The sequence below is a fragment of the Larus michahellis genome, chromosome 1 (genome assembly GCF_964199755.1).
Source record: "Larus michahellis chromosome 1, bLarMic1.1, whole genome shotgun sequence".
Lineage (NCBI taxonomy): Eukaryota > Metazoa > Chordata > Aves > Charadriiformes > Laridae > Larus > Larus michahellis.
The window spans coordinates 153,754,377-153,774,791 of record NC_133896.1 but is presented as its reverse complement, the minus strand read 5'-3'; the positions used below and the strand labels follow the sequence as shown (position 1 = coordinate 153,774,791).

Sequence of the window (20,415 nt, the reverse complement as noted above, 5' to 3'; positions counted from 1 at the left end):
TCTCTCCCCTTTCCCACCCCAAGATCTCTCTTCATCATTTTTTTAAACATCTCTTCTGGGACAGGGACATGAAAGTGAATTGTGGGTCAAAGGCAAGAATTAGGGGTTGCCGGGGCTGCTTTCTGATGGCTTTACTTTATCTTTGTGTCCAAGCTTTTGCCAGTCAGCAGGTACCGTGGGTTATCCATTCCAGTCACATCATTTTCTGCTTGATGACAAGCATCACACCTTCATCCATCACATTTACATTTCAAACTGCCACACTGCTCTATTGATTAATTATTTAGCAGCTCTTGGCCACTTGTGAGTGTTTCTGCGCTCACGTTTCACGGAGAAGGTCCATTCTTTTTATTTATGTGCGGTTTTGTGGAACAAAAAAAATATGTAAAGCCTTTAACATACAGACATCCTAATAACCCGTGTGCGCATGCCTGCATATATGCACGCGTTTGTGCATATTTACGCGTGTGTGTGTGTGTACACCGGTACGATTAGGTACACACTGGGAGCAGAAGCAGGTAATCTGATCAATAAGCACATGCTCACACTGATAATAGATTTCTGAGTTTTCAGAGCACCGAGCAGCAGATCAATGAGACCTTGCAGGTGTGCTGGAGCCGGGAATTGCATCGGCTACATCGCGCTCCCTACAGACTAGCGGGGAACACGCACATTGTCCTCTGGGCTCTGTCACTTCGAGCAAAACCGGGTGGAGGGCTTTTGCAGGTGTCTGATAATGACTACGTTTCCTTCACATCACAGGCAGGAAAGGGCAGCCTCTGAACAGGACAGGGGATCGAGTTCCACCAAGGGCTCTGGTTGCTCCGGCAAATCACTCCATCTGTCTTTTCCTCAGTTCTCTGGTGAAATGGAGAATTAGGGTCTAATCTTATCGTCCCTTTGCACGCTTGATTTTATCTGTGAAGTACCCTAGTCCTACTGTAAGAATAAAATCTACTGTCTCTAACTAGGAATTCCTAACTGGGGTTAGGAATGAAAAATCTAGGTTAGTTTAGAAATCTTTGCTTGGAAGAGTGACGTTTGGCCTTGCTTCTGATCCCTGGAGCACCCGTCATCACTCTGCTTTGGCTGGACAGTTTTCTGACCCACCACCAGCTCCCACCCAGCGGTTCCCCCGAGAGCAATCTGTATTCTTTTGGTGCCCCAGGTGGTGGTGTGCTCTGGATTGCTCCCTGATTTTCATAACTGCTTGCCCAAAGATACGTGTCTCTAGAAGGAACAGCTGCAAGAAGAAAGCAAGATGAAGTATTCGATGATGGGAAAAGGGGTGTTTTCAGTAAAGGTTTTGAAAAAATCTGCTGATGTTCATGACATCACGTACTTATGTTGGAGCAGGAAATGAGGTCATCTTGAATTCTAAAATAAAGTTAGTATTTGGATCTGTTTTAATGTTTTCTACTGTTTTCATTTTTTACAAGTTTATTATGGATATGACCCAACAAATGTAAACAGAATGATTCTTTTTCCTGCTATTCATTTTCACTAATTTCTGACTTATGCAAAGCCTATTAAAATCAAAGGGAGTATGAACATTAACTTAATAGGCTCTGGATGAGACCCTTGAAGAGGAGGGACCACATGGTTCTTATTGCTCCATCTCTTGCGTTTCTGTCTTTATCCTTCAAATTGTAAAACTAAATGTAATACCACTGACTTTTTTAATGGATGGGATTTGTGCCAGCATTGAGCTCATTGTCTGAATGGTGTTAGGCTAGAGTTGGTCAACATTTTTCTGTCAAAATTACTTGGTTTATTATAAAGTACATTGGGAACTTGTATAAGGCAAGTGAATATCCTATTTCTATATTTACAGTAAAATATTACAGCATTCAGACAATAAAACAAAACCATCTGCTTGGTCTATTAGTGATGTTGGTATACCATTTAACACACAGAGAATAACTGACTGGCTCCTTTCTATGGGGAGCCCTGAAATAAAAAATGAAGCCAGTCTTAGTCCTGACTTGTGGAGGATTTGGTTGTTTGGTCAAATATAGTCTCCATCCCTGACTGCAGTTAAAGGAAATATTTAATGCTTGATTTTTGCCATTTCTTCCCCTCTGTGTTAGCTTCTCCTCCTGCCTTGTTTTGTCCCTTTCTGTCTCTTTTTTAACAGAAACTTCTGTGAAGTGCAAATTCATCTACAGGTTTGGTTTTTTTTCAGCTCTTTCCAAAACTCCTCCACCTCTGGCATTTAATGCCAGCACTTAATGCTGAGAAAGGCCATTTTATGTGGACAGACTCGATGTCACGCAGACTGAACTCCCCAGCTTATGTCTGTATTTGGTCATCAGGGCCAGGGCTGAAGAAAGGCAAGATGTTGGCTCCTGGGTCAAGTGTGTTCTCTTGCTTTGGGTAAGCGAAGGAATGGAAGATCAGGCAGCTTTTCCAGACATGCTGCGTATATTCTCCAAGGTAGCAGTCTTGTACAGCACCAAAACCTTTGCCTGATAAAGAAGACCACTGAATCCCTGCTAGTGAGGGAATCGTTTTTCTCACTTTGGTATGTAAGGGAGGAAGGGAATGTAGCATGGGCATCCATAGAGGGAAACAACAGCAACAAATGGTCTGCACTGTGAGAAGTCCTAGCCTCCCAATTTCCAGCATACTAGGAATATACAGAGGAAAAGCTATTTACTTCTGCCTGTTATCCCAAGTGGTTTACACTGATGTAACTTCTGCACGTGAGATGTCATGGAGGCAGTATTGAGTTAGAATCACAATAATTAAAACTTCAAGTAATTTGAAAATCAGCCCTTCCATGGTTAAACAAAGGTGATGATATCTATTACCTCTACAATTAAGAAAGTGTCTTATAATGTAAAGTGCACAACTCTGAAAGATGCTGCAATTTGCATGAACATTGAAATGCCCAAATCTAGTTTAAGTACAAAAATGAAGGACAGAAGGTGAACCTTTAACTTGTACAACAGAGTGGTTTCTCTCACATGAGTAACCTCAACAGGAAAATGGCAATGCTAGTACTATGGCAATGCTTGATAAGATCAAGGACGTTATTATCTAGACTTCTGCTCAATACTATTTCACTGAAATTAAGAGACCAAATTAAGTTCCCTCTCTAGTGTTGCCATTATATAGTGTCTGAGAATGTATTTACATGCCTTTTATTTTTTTTTTCTTTATTTCCTTTGAAATAACTCCTCTGTAGAATAACAGTGTCTCTCTTACATACCTATTCACTCATCGATCCTAAAACTAGGAGCTGATACAATGTCATAGATGATATGGCAGCAAAGCTCTTCAAGCTTCTCTTTTTGTTTTTTGCTTGCTTTGTCTCTTCGCATTCACAGTTAACAGGCTTGCTCTGTATAAAAAAAAAATAAACAGTAATTAGTTCGCCATAGGTGTGTTTAATTTGTATTGTCACAAATAAAAAGGAAAAATAACACTTCATCTTTTTTGGGCTTAATGAGATCAGAAAAGTATTTTCGTAATTGAAAGAAAGACTCTTTTAAATAAGATCTTTTATTAGGAAGTGAGAACAATATAAAGTAGGCACCTTCCAGTGAACTGTTCTGTAAAATGGCAAACATGTTAATAAACAAAAACAATTAGATTGTGAGTGGACTCCTTACTTTACAAAGATTAAAATACATAAACATAATAATTCTGAGTGCTTGACAGGATTACACAGGCTCTAATTTTAAGTTATGCCATTTTGGACTGCATAAATACTAGCCAGCACATCCTGCTTCTGCCAGTAATGAGAAAGGTCCCAAGAAATCAATGATATGGGAAAAAGGAAAAAACAACTAGAGCAACAGGTGGTTCTTCTTATCTATGGATACTGCATTACTTTACCATTTCAAGAAGTAAATACTCAGCTGTTGCTGTGAAGGTGGTCAGCCGCGCCATCAAAGTTAGCTGGTTTCCACTTTGGTAACTAGAGTTCATTAAAGATGAACATCCACATCTTATTGTCAATCTTTTTCTGCAAAAGAATTATTGTTAATCAATTTCGATATAAAGGTCAGAGAAGAAGAATGCTATATCTTCTGCCCAAGCCTGGTCATTCAGTCAACAGAGAGAGCCAGTACAGTATTTTCCAGAGGAATTAAAAAGACAGACAAATAAACAAACAACCAAACCACAAAATGGCAAGTCATAGATCAAGCTAATGGTGCAGTGCTGCTGTCCATGGAGAACAACATTCCTGCCTGACTTCCCAGCACGTGGAGCACTTGCTCTTACTTTATTAGCCAAGCAGGACTCACTTCTGCCTTCCCAGAGCACCCAGAAGTCCCAGGAACAGAGAACTGGCCCCATCTATTGTGGTAATAGCATTAACACCTGCTCTTTCCAGCCAAGGAACCTTATTTATCATACGGTCACCTGTAGCAGCAAATCCCATAGGTTGACCACATGCAACACAACTCATTTCTTTTTGTTTCCTCTAAATTTACTATTCTATACCATTTAACTTCACTGACTGCCCTCTTGTTTATAAGTCATGTGACAGGAAAAAAAGAAGGTCATGACTCATGGTTTAATTAATCACACCTAATTAATCACACTTTCAGGAGCCTCAAGTAGGTATAATATCGAGAAACAGACTTCCTTGCTGTGCCTTCTACGCAGTAACATTGATCCAGAGAAAAGGGAGAGTGTTCCTGTCCCTTAGGGGGGCGTAACTCCCAGCCATTGACTTTGCTGGAGAATCACTGCAGGACTGCATGGAGGAGACATCTTTGGGAAGCAACTGTCCCACAGGAAGGCATGTTTCTAGTGCATGTTTCCCACACTTTCCATAGAAATGCTTGAAAAGCATGCAGAAGTCATTGATCCACAAGTGCTCAAAACCAGGCACTTGCATAGTCTATGTTAACATTATTCTGGCTAAAATAGATAAGCAGTAACATGCCTTGGCTTGTGGGATGAATTCCTCCCAGGTAACTGCTCTCTACCTGCACAACAGGAAAAAAAAAATTGTGGTTCCTCTTTTGTTTTCTCCAGACGAATAAACCTTAAATTGTTTCTTGAAGTGTGACATGTCTCCAACAGAGAGGGAACACCCTGATTCAGAGCATTGTGCCTAGTGGGTGTCTCTGCAAGGTGGCAGTGACAAGGCTTATTGTCCTGGGGCTGGAGAGAGAACTGACCTGGGGTGTCCCCTCCTTTTGGGGACAAAGGGAGAAAGATTGGCACCATGGTTAGGAGGGGCGCAAGGTGCATGGATGCAAGTCCCTCTTCCCTCTGGTTTTCCTCTCTCTAGAAAATGGGAGCTCTTGGAAGGAGGAAAGTACTCTGGACCCTACTGACTCTATATGTCATTGCTTCATCTCGATGCAGAAGGGAAACATCCTGGAGTCCATTTTTCTGGTGGGATAGGTGAACTTTTTCCTCCTCAGCTGGAGCTGTGACTGAGCTGTGAGCTGAATTGCAGGCTGACAGCAGCGATCCAGTAAGATAGTGACTTGATGTTTGGTGGTTATCTTGATTTGGTATAGTGCAGCGGAAAACGATTCGTACTTAACTTCACATAAATGACGCAGGCACAGCTACGTGAAAAATCCTACGGGAGCAGCAGCAACTGCATACGGCTTTTTGGCTAAGGATTAGCTGCCTTTAAAGAAGGCTGCCCTCCCTAGATTGAGAACTGATTGCAATACCTTCTTGTCTCTTCTTTACCTCAATCAATAATTTTTAGGGTTCAAAATAATCAGAGTGCAATAATTTCTCCCCCGGAGCAGTCATACAGTGATGAATTACATACCCCAGTCTGCATAAGTATGAAAGAATAAAGGCAAAATTTGAACAAAACTTGCTATACTGAGGCAAAACACACGTCTTTGCAGCTGACAGATATGTGTCTTTCCTGCTTTGCAAAGCTTAATACTTAATGGGAACAAACTTTAGTAGCACAACAGACTTAAAATCCAAACAAACCAGCCCAAAACTCAGTGATATGTGCCCTGCGTGTGTCTTTAAATACTATTAAAATTGAATTTGACTAGACTTGCTCAAATCAGACCTGTTATCAACAACACATTGTCTCAGGAGACCAACATTTGTCCAGTTAGGGCTTCCTTCATTAATCGTCCAGCATCAAGCGAGCCAAATCCAAATCTGTGGAGAAAAAGCAATTAGATATTTTAAGCAGTGATAAGAACACCACAAATAATCAATTTCTATGGCATTAGCAGCTACCTGGCCCAGCAAAAGTCTATAAAAGCTAGAATTTATTGCAGAACACCAGACAGTTTACAGAGCATTGATTCTTAGTAGTATGCATAGATTGCTGGATTTAAAGAGAAATCCCTAATGGTTCTTACCTTTAATTTTTTTCCTTTTAAAGGGAAAACAAGGATAAGGTGTTCGTAAGGCCAAACTGCAGCAAAACAAATGCCTAAAGACTGTTAAACAGAATTTGTTTACCTTTCAGACAAACAGAATACCACCATACCATTTGATAGCAATTATAAGCAATCTGATGCATAAACTTCATAAAAGATGAGAAGCTAAATACAATCATAGTATTCTGTGGTTAGAAAAATATTAATTGTGCTTATTTTTAAAGCATTTATTGCACCCGAGAAACCAACAGCCTAGAAATCATTTTTGCATTTGTTCAGTTCATGAATCTTTAGGCTTTAAAGCCTTCTATTCCTCCACAACGATCTCATACTAGAATACTTTAATCTGCATTAATCTGTGTGATTTTTAACTGCTTATAAAAGCAAAACAAAAGGCAATGCAAAACTTAGCAAGCAAAACTTTATTGCCTGCAGCGGACAGCACAATTTTGAAAAATATTTCATCTTAATATTCCCAAAAGACAATTTCTGTAGGTAGATGTTGTAACTGATCCTTAAATGTGACCCTAAAATCCGAACTCAGATTTCTAGGCCAACAGGCTCAGAAGTCGAAAGGGACTTTGGCGATCGTCTCGCCTGACCTCCTGTATACGTACACCAGTATCTTTCTGCAGAAGCTGGGTTAAATCATGTCTTTCAGAAAGATGTCTAATCTCATTTTAAAAACTCCGAGCTATGGTGAGTCCACCTCCTCCTCGGGTAAGCTCTTCCAGGGCCTAATTACCCTTACTGCTAGGAAACGGTGTCTTATTTCAAGGTTGAATTTGTCTAACTTTGCATTCAAATACTGGAAACGGAGTGTTTGAGAGAGAGCAAATATAAGTGACGTGATACATTTTATACTAATCCTAAATCAAAAGATTATGGAAATACAGAAAACATGACAACTAAAGCTCTAGTCTGGCAAACATTTATGCAAGGGGGTAGCTGTCTGCATAGGAAATGGGTTCTTTCAGTTCAGCAAGCCTACACACATGTGCAAAGTCATACCAGGACTTCAAATAAAATTTAAAAAGAGGCACTTGGAGTGACTTTTGCTGCGAAAAATATTAGGCATTAATTAATAAAGGCAACCTCTCTGTACCCACTCTGAGCAGCCTTTGAGGCGGGATACTATAAATTACTACTAGAAGAAGAAAAAGTGAGAAAACTTCCTGTTGCAGAAATCTGATTGCTGCCGTAGGGAGATGACTGCTGAAATCCAAACACAACCCAAGGGGGGAGAAAAAAAAAAAAAAAGAAAAAGAAAAAGGAACGAATAAAAAAAAAAAAAAAGGAGAGTTGTCAAGATAATTAAAACTTTGCAACAATTCAGTAGTGGTGCTGATAAAAACAGCACTGCTGGCTGAATGCAAATAAGATGGTAAAGGCCCTGTTTGGATTATGGTAATTACTCAGTCTGAAGTTAGCTCCCGCCACACACACATATGAGCACACACATACACACACAGCAGTGGAGTGGAACCTGACAACCATACTTGGCGTGCGATCATAAAATTCCCTGGCACGCTCTCAGGGTGCCATGTGGAGCTATTTGTACAGTTAGGTACGGGACTCTGCGGCGCAGGAAATACCAGCGGAAGCAGGGCTGACCCCCCTGGCCTTCAGCGAGAGCCTGCCCCCCCCCGCCCCCCCCCCTCCCCAACACCCCCCATCCTGCTTATCGCTGGCCTGGATTCAAAAGTGATCTCTGGAGAAGGCAAATCAATCGAACACATGTTTGGTCTAAAAATGTCATTTTGGAATATGCTAAGATATTTCCTTACATTAGACCGTTTTGTTTGCCCCAAAGATTTGTCAAGTGCAATTGAATGCATACACATCACAACGCGCGCCGGTGCCAGAACAAAATAATTTCAATGTGTCCTTTAGTACTCCGATAAAATGCAGGCAGTCAGTGTTGAAACGAGATGCCCTGTGAAAGTCTTGTGCGCACTGGCATCCTGCATTTCTTCCAGGAACTTGTTTCTTTAAAATTTGGGACCCGTCCAAATGAGCAGATTTTGTGTAAGAATGAGGAAGGGGACCAGCTCAACCTCTCCTCTTGCCTTCTAGACGGAGGAGTTGAGGCAGGCTAATTTATGTGATGAAAAATCATTAAAGAAATTACGATTTCCAACTCTGATTCCTAAATAATAAAGCCTTTACGAGGACAATATCATTACAAATAACCCTATTAATGCGTTGATTCAGCTTTAGAGCCAATTCTGATATATGACGAAGATGTGTTTCTTCAACAATTTTCGCAAGTTAATATTAAATAATATTGGCACACACATCATTTTTATTACTAAGTTCTTTGATTTGTTCACCCTGCACAGTTCTCTACAGCTGTGTGTTTTATGACCTACCCATCACAGGAGAAACTCCCATTAGCACCGGCACACAGCGGAGGAGATGTGAACTTTGCAATCAGCCTTCCCATCCTCATTCTGGTTTCGGTTAGCGCTGAAAAGGCTGTTTCGAGCAGATCAGAACCGACGCAGCCCCGTCGCCACGGCTGAAAGCGCACCCGTACTGTGAAGGGCAAGCTTCCCTGCCTGGCACGTTCAAAGTCTGCCGAGACTATATCAAATCCAGATTTATCCATGACTGCAGATGCCAAGATACAGTCCTCTGACCGGCAGGCTCCCGAGGGAAGGCACCCACTCCTCCCCCTCCTCTCCCCTTCCCACCACCTTCACCCCCCACACCTTTTTCTCTCTCTCTCTGCATCGACCTGGTGTGGCTGCTGTCACACACACACACACACACACACACACACTCACACACACAGACGCGCACACACACACACGCTCACACGCTCACACACACACAAGGGCATCAGCCTTGAAACACTGCGAGGTGCTTGGGTTGCCGTGCTTCATCTGAGACACAAATCGGTGTGCGCAATCCTTCGGTGGTGTAAGCGTTTCTTCCCTTTTTCCGAAGAGCGTTGCCTTAAAAGAGGGAGGACTCTGCCAGCTGATAGGCCAAAAATCAAAATTACGTGATGCATCTTCTGAAATTACCTTGGTCAAGTTTACACAAATGTTTTCGCTGAGATTTTTGTCTCGATTAAATCAAATAAGTATAAAAAGGGAAAAAAAAAGGAAATTAAAAACTGCCACGATTACAACTCTTACAAATCACCTGACAGTATTAATCCGGGACTAGTGATTGTACAACAGAGGAGAAACAATTGGTTGCAAACACGTAATTTCAGTTTAGAGATTCGGTTTGACGGGGTTATCATGAAAAGGGCGGTCAATACAAATTACACATATGACCTTAACATCATCCTTTCCACTTTCCCATATTTTACGCATATTTAATCACCTGCGGTTACATTTGACAAGATGCAAAAGTTGGGCTATGATCCTAAAGCAATCAAGAATGTTAAGCAGTTCAGAAATGGCACAGTGTTACTTTGCCATAAAATATGAACATTTATGAAGGACATAATAATATATTATAAAGGGAATAATAAAAAAAAAATCTGTAAAAGATTGCTAGATGTTAAAGGAAGTCTAATGAAAATGCACATTTATTAGTTCACATTAGGCAAAAAGCACTTTATAACTATATAGTGTTGCTATTGCGATAAATGCAGTATTTGTACCAAAACGCTCAGTTCTTCTCACTACTGAGAGATACGGGATTATGTGTCTTAAAATTGAGGAATAACGATAAGACTTAAAAGACAAATTGAGGACCCACAAGATCTTGAATTTTTGTATTATATATAAAATTCCAGAATGAATAATAAGTTTCTGGACCCTTTAGTGTTTTGCACTGCGTGGATTTTTTTTTTTTTATTAGTGTGGACAAGTAAATTTTATTTGATAGCTTGTTGTATTTAAAGACAGTGTAAAACTCTCATTGCAAACAGTTGTTTACAGTGCGCTTTTCAGCACAAAGCTGTTTTAAAGCTCAATTGTGCATTTTGCAGATAAAGTGGGAAAACTAACTGAAGGCTGTATTGTAAGCAGTGGTTGCCGTGGAAACCCCAGTTTCAAGAGCTGGTTCTCCATTACCACTTAATTTAGGCTTCCTAATTGCATTCCACTAAATCGGTAGCGACAATATCTGCAGAGCAAAACTGCATGCCCAGTCTAGCGCAAACCTCTTTGAAACAGGCTTTTTGAAAGCCAGGAGCTATAAAAACTCAGCATGACGTGGAGCATATGAGAAACCTGTAGTTCAAATGTACTGCTGCTTGCTTTCTCATCCTTAGTAACTTCAGTGCGCTCCACACCAATCTATTAGTTCAGTCTACCTTAAAGATCATAAAGCTCTGCCATGTGGAAACTCATCTGTCCACCAACACGTTGGTGCAAAATAGATTTAATTGTACTCCCAACCCAGTATCATGTCCATCTTATTTTACTACACACCAGCAGGTAGCCGGTGCAGAGCCTTACTTTCCTTGAACTGCCCTTGCTCCATAATACGAGGAGAACAATACTTTCTCAGTTTAAATCATTTGCCACTGTTCAGCTGTGCAGCAAGCCAGACCGCCCATATGTGACCTAAAGAGAGCCTTGTCAGAACCACTAGACATAAAAGCATTCCAATTATCGACCACACTGCTTTAATAGAGGAGGCAACTAATATGATAGTGTAAGTGATTCTGCCACTGAGAAGCTCTTCGTCACTGTCAGATTAACACTTGAGTTAAACTCTTGTAAATCAGTCACATTATGCCGTCGGTTGAGAAATAAACACAGACCTATTACGCTTAGAATTCCAGAGGGCTCTCCCCGCCATCCAAGTTGCGCAGGATGCCCTATTAATCTGAATTTTGTCATGTTTATTATTTTGCAATTACTAATGTGGGTAACGTTGGAAAGATTTAAGTTGTCTATGATTAGATTCTGAAATGGATGCACATGCCTAACAAAACCTTCTGCGAGGGAAAAAGGAGAGAGAGGAGGAGAGAGGAAGAGCGAGGGATGTAGGAGACAGCTTACGTGTAACTTCTGACTGGAAAAAGCCAGCAGACCACCGATTTAATTAAATCCCATAACTCTTTCTTTTATTAAAAAAAAAGAAAAAAGCACAGAGCATTTAAAAGCAAAATACTTCAGTGTCTTCAAGCACAAGACCTCCCACAAGCTCACAGCGAAGTGCACCTCCTAGCCGCTAATGTGGTTGCATTTGAGCCCTCTAATATGTATCAAATGAATGCTGAAGTTGAAAATAATAAGTAAACAACCGCTCTTTCAATGCTTCCTTCCCTCCGCAGTATTATTAAATCCTGGTGAAATACCCTTAAGTCATACATTATCAGCTCATCGTCAGCTATTTTATTTCTGCGGATTTTCTCAAGTTTCTGAATTGTCATCTGCTCTACCTGAGCTGCTTTGAAACCAAAATGAACACACCTTTGTTTTTGATACCGAGGTTTTGGATGTGAGAGAGCGGACAGATGAAGATTGTTAACACAAGCTGGGGGTTCATTTTTAGTGATGCAGTTCTGCCTGTTCAACGGAGCCCTTTCAGGTGGGGAGCGAGGCTGGGAGAGGAGGAGATGGGGTCAGGGACTAGAAGACTGGCTGTTGAGTTTGTTTGGTCCCAGGTTACTCCTAGCCAAATGGACACTCCTCAAGGTTTCCAGCCATCTCCTCTTTAGATTTTAGGAGCCCTATCTGGAACCAAGGCAGATTCTCCAATTAAACATATGTACCGATCTTTCTAAAAACGCTGATCTGAGTTGATATGCTGGTGTGTCCCAGGGCAGAAGCAGCAGCCACAAAGACATTTTAGGCTAAACATCTTTCTCACACTATCATCTTTCTCCTGCAAAGTAGGGAAACAAGCGTCATGTTGCTTTCTTCTGTTTGGGTTTCTGCGAAGACCTTCTGGACGCACAGGGAGAAAACGCTGGAGGTAAGAGGGGAGGAATAGGAAGGAGTTGGCAGAACTGTGCTAAGACACTGCAGAGAAACTTATGGAAAGTTAATGTGGTTGGAAACTGTTTTAATCTTTGTATTTCACTTTGCTCTTCAGAAGGCCCTTAAAAAAAGGAAGTGGCAGAAACCAAGGGAAGGGCAGTAAAACTACATTGTAAGCTGAGGAAAGTCAGAAAGGACACTTTTCCACTCTGTCTTCTAGTGCAGTCTATCTTCTAGTCCATATGTGGAAAAGTTTGGCCTTGAAAAGGCTGTGTGGGAACCTGAGGGAAGAAACCCCTTGTCTCGGATGAAATGAGTTGGGGCAGAACTTGATCAGAGGCCGCCCCAGGCACCATCCACAGCAGATCAAACTTTCCTCAGGTAGGTCTATAGGAAGAGACTGTAGACATACATCACTTTCTCTCAGCAGCCTCTAAAGTTGGAGTTAACAGATTTAAAAAAAAGTAAAAACAACTAAAAAGAAATCCTTGTCAGAGACATGTTACATTAGAGAAAAATTCTGTTTCTCGGTTTAGGTAATACATGTCTGGAGAACAAGAAAGAAAAATTAAAAAGCTCTTGAGAGACAATGGGCTCTATTCTGTCCTCACATGCATGGCTTAGTTACAAGTGGGCTTTGAGCCAACTTCTGTGCTCAGCTACACACGTGCAATTTCCTTTGGCTTGAACAGAGCATATATTTTTATGGGCAGAATCTGGCCTTTTTGTGTATGGGAATTCCTATGATTTGTTTGTTATTTGTATGGTGTTACAAGGATCAGGGCCTCATTGTTTTGAGCTTTGGGAAAACAAGGCTCTTTGTACTGTCCACTGGAGAGATTACAGTCCAGGAGAGTGAGCAGCGGGTGAAGGGTGTGGGCAGTCTAACCATCGGTCCTCTGCACAGCTAGATCTGTGCCAATTACAAAAAAGCGTACGTAAAATTTAGCCACCTAGAAGATAACTGAATTTCTTGACATGGAGTGTATTCAGACAACTGAAAAATTCTCCCATCCTTCCCCGCCCCCAGCACGACACTGCTTCCCACCCCGTGTTTGCTGAACTGTAGTCTTCAGCCTTAAAGCTGCTTTACCCTGGGCAGGTTCTTGGTCTTGTTTCAAGCACCTGCTTTTAACAGGGTCTGCTCACCGCTGGAGCCAACTTCAGTGCTCAGCTACACGTGCGTGTGGTTTCCTTTGACTTAGAGTATATATTTTTCTGGGCAGAGTCTGTCGTGTTGGGGTATGGCTCTACACAGGCACGGGAGCCCAGCTGGCTCCCCTTTGCTTGGGGCTCATAAATGCCCTGGCAGAGGCCACAGAGGGAAGAAATTTGAAGGAGCTGCGGGCAATGGCCTTACTGCTCTGTTCAGGAGCCATATCCAGCATCCGACATGGCACTGGAAGAAGCAGGAGGATATTGGTAGGTGGGAATTGTGCAAACCAGGTCTTTGAATGCACTTCTATATGCAGTGCTTCACTGCTTAGGGACCAGCACAGTGCAAGAAGCCCTGTGGCAAGTAAGAAACCAGGGGGGACTTATGCTCCCTTGATGGAGGTGGAAGAGCGGGGACAAGTCAGAGGACTTTAAGCCCTCAGAAAAGAGCCAAGCTAGCATGTTCAGTCTCCTCTGCATGCCAGATGCCTGTCTGTACACCGGCAAAGTGTGGCTGGGGTTCTGCAGGTTTGAGAAGGAAGGGTTTCAGGGCAGGGAGCAGAGCCAGGGAGCAACTGCTCTCCGTCCCTCGCCACCCCTGGCGCCTTTCCCAGTGGAAGTCAGAGTGGGAATTAACACACATGTAACTGGTGTGGTTCCAGCTCCCCAAGAGGAAAACAACATTTTTTCAAGCTATATGATTCTTGTTTGTAGCTACGTGACACGTTATTTAATGACTGTGAAATACTGCATTGTTCTGATCTTGAAGATGTGTACATCTTTGGAGGACCGCTCTCATTTTTCTAAATGCTTTTTAAATGCAACATTTACAAACACCTTCATTTTCTTGTTGTTGCTGACTCGCTCATTGACATTTTAAGCTAAACAGCATATGGCTTATAGCTTTGTACAAGCAATTGTATACAATTCATACATTTTCTGGAATTAAAAAGCCTTGAAAACATGATGGCAATTTTCAGAACTATAGGTTTTTTTCTTAAGACTAGGAGATCTGTGAGGTCTATTCTTCATTTTTACAGATTTTTCCAAGTGATCCAAAAAGAGTTGCTCAGGACACCCCATTTCCTGGCTGCAAAATAACAGTAACAACACAGGTGGATATTTAGATGTTTAATTCCCACGTGTGTTCAATATGCTGTGCGGTCTTTAGATGGAAAGGTATTACTGGAGTGCAAGGTATTAATTATTGTTATCAGCATCTAAGACATCTCTTGCTGAAGATTTAAATCAGCTTCCCCTGGAAACGTAGGAAATAGGATTTAAAAGGACCTCCTGCATCAGGTTCAAACCCCAGCTTTTGCTGTCAACCACACATCATGTAATTGGTTTCATGAAGTGCTCAAGTTTCACACTAGAAGCACCGAAGTTTCTTGCTCCCCCTACTCTTGTTGGAGGGCTGCTCCAGGATTTCATTCCAGCGCTTCCTCCTTATTTCCTGTTTGAGTTTATTCATGGCCATCTTATAACCATTTGTTCTTATGTCAACATTGTCCTTTAAATAGCTCTTCTCCCTCCTTGTATATTTATAGACAACAGTTATGTTCCCTCTCAGCCTTTGTTTTATTTGTGTAAACAAGTGAAGTACTTTTAGTCTTCCTTATTAGATAGCCTCTACTCCTCCTCCTCCCAGTACACCTTCCCGGTGCTTGTCCCAGTTTGCGTTAATTTTCTTGCACAAGGGTGACTCAAGTTGTACACTGTGTGCCTGTGCTTTGTCTAGAGCAGCAGCATTCCACAAAAACCAGATGAAAACCCCACCAATGCTGGATAACTCTCCCTCATCACACTTTTGTTTTATAGGCACCACTTATCTGAGGCTCACAGCCACCTTTTATTAGCAAGGAGTGTGATCCAAATTGTCTAAGTACCTAACTTGTACCTCTCTTTTTAGCCAGCTGCTGAAGAAATGCCATCCACCCAAACTGGGTGTCTAAACCCACTGCTTCATTATTTGTCTTCTGAAGTGTACCATCGTCAGGCTATACTCCTGGATTTCAAGTAGTCCCTTCCCATTCCTTTGCTTCCCCTTCCTCTGCTTGGTCTATCACAACTCGATACTGGTCATTTTTCCTAGCTTTGTGTAACCAGCAAATTTCAATATCACCTAATTCCTTTTCTGTAGCGTGGTTATTAATGAAAATAATGACCCTCTGAAATGATCAGTCCTAAGAGCAGCCTGTGTAGGACTCCACTACTAATCCCTGCCCACCCCAATGGATCCTTTTTCAGCACGACCCACAGTCACCTCTTCTTCAGTAAGTTCCTTACAGATCTTTGCTTTCTGCAGTTTAAATAATACCCCTCCCCCCGCAACGCCCTATAATATGATTTACGGATGCCCACAGGAGTGAGATCTATTGTATTTCCTTTCTTTGAAAAAAACCCATTATTTATGAAGAAAGTTATGAGAGCAGTATGGCATGATCTATTTTTGGTAAAAACCTGATGTATTTCAACGCATCTCTCCTTTCCTTCAAAATTAATTTTAAAACCTGGCATGCAATGAGAGAGTATTATGAATCCGAATAAATGCCGCACCAGTCGTGTACTTGGTACTATAATGGGTTAATTGCTGCAGTGCAGGAGGCTGATAGGGAGCCACAAGAAGGTGCATGCCTTAATGAGGAGCTGGTAAGGAGCCCTGGGGCATGGAACAGGGGCTAATATAAAGGAGAAAACAGTAGGATAGAAAGCCGAGTAACCCAAATAAAGGTATATTTGCTCTTTACTTGTTTATGCTGCAATTACTACTGTCTTGCATGAACGCCAGACAAAACTCAGAAACGCTAAAGTAACTCAACGAAATGGAAGTGTGCATGGGATATTTCTGCCCCAGACTTAATTTTCTATGTTTTAACGTTTCACTGGCACTCCCTATTATGTTTTTTCTCAAAACAACAGTGAGCTATGAGTTAACCTGAAAACACAGACTAAAAATTACACTGTGGAGCACTGCTTTGATTGGTGGACATACTGTTCTTACAGTCAATACTTCTGATTTCTGGGGAAGCACTGTGTTTCCAGGCTACATTTTTTTTTAAAAGGAGCAATTTTTGAAAGACATCAAGTTCACTTGGACTAAGGACAGTTCAAAAAATATTGAAAAGGAGTAACTCCAACACACGGTTCAGAATAGGTCCACTGCAAATGCATGCTACGCAATAACACTGATTAACTTTGTACCACTTTGTTCAGGCTTTCAGGTAAAGCTACCTCCAGTTACGATTTCAGGTGGGTCGGTAACACATAAAATATAAACTTTGTCTTAGTATTTTGGATTAGATCAGTTCTTTCTTTCTTGGGGGCTGGCTGGCAGGGGGGGAACCTTGGAGGACATGAGGAGCAAAACCAAAACAAAGTTGCTCAAATCTCAACAAATATTTAGCTTGCTATCCTGTCCAGAACGTTTCATCAATCTTTTGCTATTTGTCCTACTTTATGCAATAATTAGATACCTTTTAATCATATTTTCTCCAATAGCCTATTTTTTAAAGTAGATAACTTTTTGTCTTTATACCTGGTGCTTTAAAATATATATACTTTAACTGTAACAGCACATGGTATCTGATCTTCACAAATTGCTAATTGCTGGATGTTCCTCTCTAGGATTAATTAATTGTAGTAATAAATCAATATTACTGTAAATGTAACTGGGAACAAAATCAGTCTTACTGGTATATTGATAATCACCTAGGTAAACAATGGAGGTAACTTCCAAGTCAAATAATATGATCCTCAAAATCATTTTTCTATAAAACACAGGTGAACACATAGTCTTTAAATAAAAATTATGGAGAGCCCCGCTGAAATATTAAGCTGGAACAAAATAAAAGAGAGTTTACCTAAACATCAGCTCTACTCTTTTTCTTTACCATTCTTTTATTTTCTTTTTATTCTGATGGATCTTTTCTTTTTTTTTTTTCCTTTTGCCCTCCAGCCTTCTGCTTCCTCCTTGCTTTCTTTACTGTAGAAAATGCCACACATTGTCAGATGATAGGTCTCTCAGGTCTAATATTCAGTCTCTCTGAAAGTACCAGTGTATCAGGTCTCTTCCTTGTCTTTAACAGAGACTGACCTAAAGCCCGAAGCATGGGATTAGCATCCTTCTTAGAAAACAGATAAATACAAGTATTTTGTACTATCTGTGTAACTATTATTGCCACAAGCTAATTTTACACTGTGGCTGGGGAGGGGAAATATTTTTTTTTTCGAGACTTTCCAAAGATCAGCTTTTACTTTCAGGCAGTATTTCCTTACCCTCGTGTGATGATAGGAGAGGGAGGATGCAGGTTCCTGATTGACCCCTACTATTATTCTGCAAATATTTATCCTGTCAGCTCCTGTTTTGTTTCCTTCCTTTATTTCTGAAGTCTCCCACTCATTATCTGTTACTAGCATTTTTATTGCTGTGTGGCCTTGGTTTTGTAGGGTCTCTGTGCTAAGTGCTGCATAAGCATTTAAGAAAGCAATGTCTTGCTCTGAGCAGCTTATAGCCAACACACAAACAGGTGAGGGAGCAAGAAGTAATACACGTATTAAGGAGCTGTGGTGCTGGGAACGTGGCACGCACATGTGTAGATGCGTGCCCTGGAGTGAGATGTCCTCCCAGAGAAGCAGCGTCAATTTTACACCACCTCTGATGACACCCCTCAGCACAGACGCCTCGACGTGCTGTGTTGTGGCCCTCTGTGTCCTGGGGTTTGAGCTGAGGAGCTGGTGGGTGGCAGGGGGTGACGGGGAGTCAGCAGAGCTACAAGGTCGGTTGGGAATCTCTCATAGCCCAGAGGCAGGATGCCACACACAAACCTCGGGGACAGCAAGCCCGGTGCGAGCCGCCCCCTCACTCGGGGAAATGGGTCCTCAGGAAGAGGAGGGAGTGCTGCCGTGGGCAAAATCCTGGGGGAGGAAGAGGCAGGAGGAGGGTACTGTGCGGTTCACCAACTGTATGGGGAGTGTGGGAGGGGGGAATCTGGTAGTAAATAGAAACAGATGGGCAAGTTCACAGGAGAAGAGGTGGAAGAAGAAAACAAGTCTTTCTTTGGGAGGATGGTGGGAATGAAAGCTGGGAAGCTCAGAGAAGGCGAAGCATCCTCCTTCTTGAGACGAAAGACTTGCCCCCAATATGAAAAATCCAGGAAGGATGGGTCTGTCACCAGCCCCTTGAAGACATTACATGCTAATGAGGTAGAAACAAAGACATGCTTAATTTTCCACTAATAGTAGGTACATTAATGTTTTTACTAGCGGTTTATGTATATCTGATCTCAGTGTTTTGATGGTACTTTCTCACCATGTTCATCCCAGACTCAGCCACATTCTGCCACATCCAGAAGAAAGAAAATAGCACTTAGTTGCCAGGAATAGGGAATGGTCTAAATGCTGTAGCTCAGTAACCATGAGCTACATATCAATGAATTTTAGGAAACTCCAAGTGAACAGTCTACATAAAATTGTGGCAGCAATATCTCTGGCTGTTATTGAATAGAGAATCGATTCCCACAGAAACATTCACCATAAAGAATGCTACAACACAAATCTTATAAAATTATTCTTAAAATTTAATTCAGCTAGGGCACATCTGCATATAAACTTCTGTGAAAGTGATTAAATGGGTACTTATCCATATTCTCCCTATGTTGTTGGATATCTGTGTCTTTTGCCAATTATTTTGCCATAGAAGCCTTTTCTATTGATTTTTCTTAAATTATTTCTTTACTATAATCAGTTATCTTTACTGCATTATAGGGCCCAAAGAGTGACTTGAACCAAATTAGTGACATAAATACTAAAATAAAAGCCTATACCATTAATTTGGGACACTGTGGCATGTAGAAAATTAACCCAAAAGAAAATGTATTGCTGCTCATGTGCAGTTGCTATAGGACTGATACTACTGATCCAGAGTAGACCTCCAAGTGATTGAATCATCTGCTCTTCAAAACTGCAAGTTTACCAGAAGTCGATTGCTTCTCTTGTAGGCTCTCCTCATCTATGTATGAGTGAAGAGAGAAAAGAAGATATAGCTGGGTATGTTATTAGGGGTAATGTTCAAACAAGAAAGTAATGTACAAATATTACTTTAAATCCCATCCCATCAAGAAACTGCTGAGACCTCTAATTCTCGTGATGACACCTCTGGGAGCTGTAGGGCATCTTGAAAACATTGCTGCATGTCACAGTAAGTCTCTAACAGCATGTGAATGAAAGCGTCGCATTGCAAGAATATCACAAGAAATAATCCAAGTAGTTGATCGTTTCCATTTCCATTTAACAAACAATTTGTTACCCAGATACAATTGTTGCTGTGGAGATTCCATAAGCTTAAATTTGGGATGATACAGTAATTTTAGAGATGCATTTCGAACATCAGCCAAGGGAACTCACTGGAATACTGAGACATAAATATATCTGCATGGAAATCAGGGGAAATAGGGAATTAGTCTTAACTGGCGCTGTATTTAAAAACACAAAACAAAAATTGTAAAACTTTATATAAATATAGACACTTTTACCCAGGATGCAGGAGACTAATCAAGTTTCTTGTGATGAAAATTTTCTTTTTATTATCATTATTGTCTATTATTTGCATTGTGATATGCCTTCAGGCCCTGAACTAGAAGCCAGGTTCCATTATAATGGATATTGCGCATGTAATGAAAAGACAGCCTCCCCCACCAAAGCGTTCTTGAGCTAAATTTATGTCTGTGTTGCAGTCAGAACACAGAAGTGACTGCATGTAGCATGGAGATACTGGAGTCAGTTTTAAGTAAGGCCGCTTGGTAACCTAGCCCCAGGAAGACAGGCTCAGTGAGGGCTAATTATCCTTCTTCCTCGGCAGATTTTGCAAAGGTGGCAGGGAAAAAAGCAAAAAGTGAATATGGAGGGGAAGAAAAAAGACGAAAGAGCAGGGAAAGTTTGTAATGTCATCAGATTTTGCACGCAAACAAATAGCTCAGCATCACCTAAGGGGTAGAGGGAAGGGAAGGTTAGAGGTAAATGTAGAGTTT

General features: G+C 41.3%; 1 long non-coding RNA gene across 5 annotated transcripts in view; it reads right to left on the bottom strand.

Annotated features, from left to right (window-relative positions):
• Window positions 1–3,167: 3,167 nt before the first annotated feature.
• Window positions 3,168–20,415, bottom strand: part of LOC141751941 (uncharacterized) — a 159,704-nt gene continuing 142,456 nt past the window's right edge. For 4 of the 5 annotated variants that reach the window (XR_012590149.1, XR_012590148.1, XR_012590150.1 and 1 more), the window contains 3 exons: window positions 6,014–6,108; window positions 3,868–3,973; window positions 3,173–3,346 (listed from right to left, as the gene is read on the bottom strand). This is a non-coding gene — a long non-coding RNA (uncharacterized LOC141751941). Of the gene's footprint in view, window positions 3,347–3,843; window positions 3,974–6,013; window positions 6,109–20,415 lie in introns of all 5 variants that reach the window. The other variant, XR_012590146.1, reaches the window with a different exon arrangement.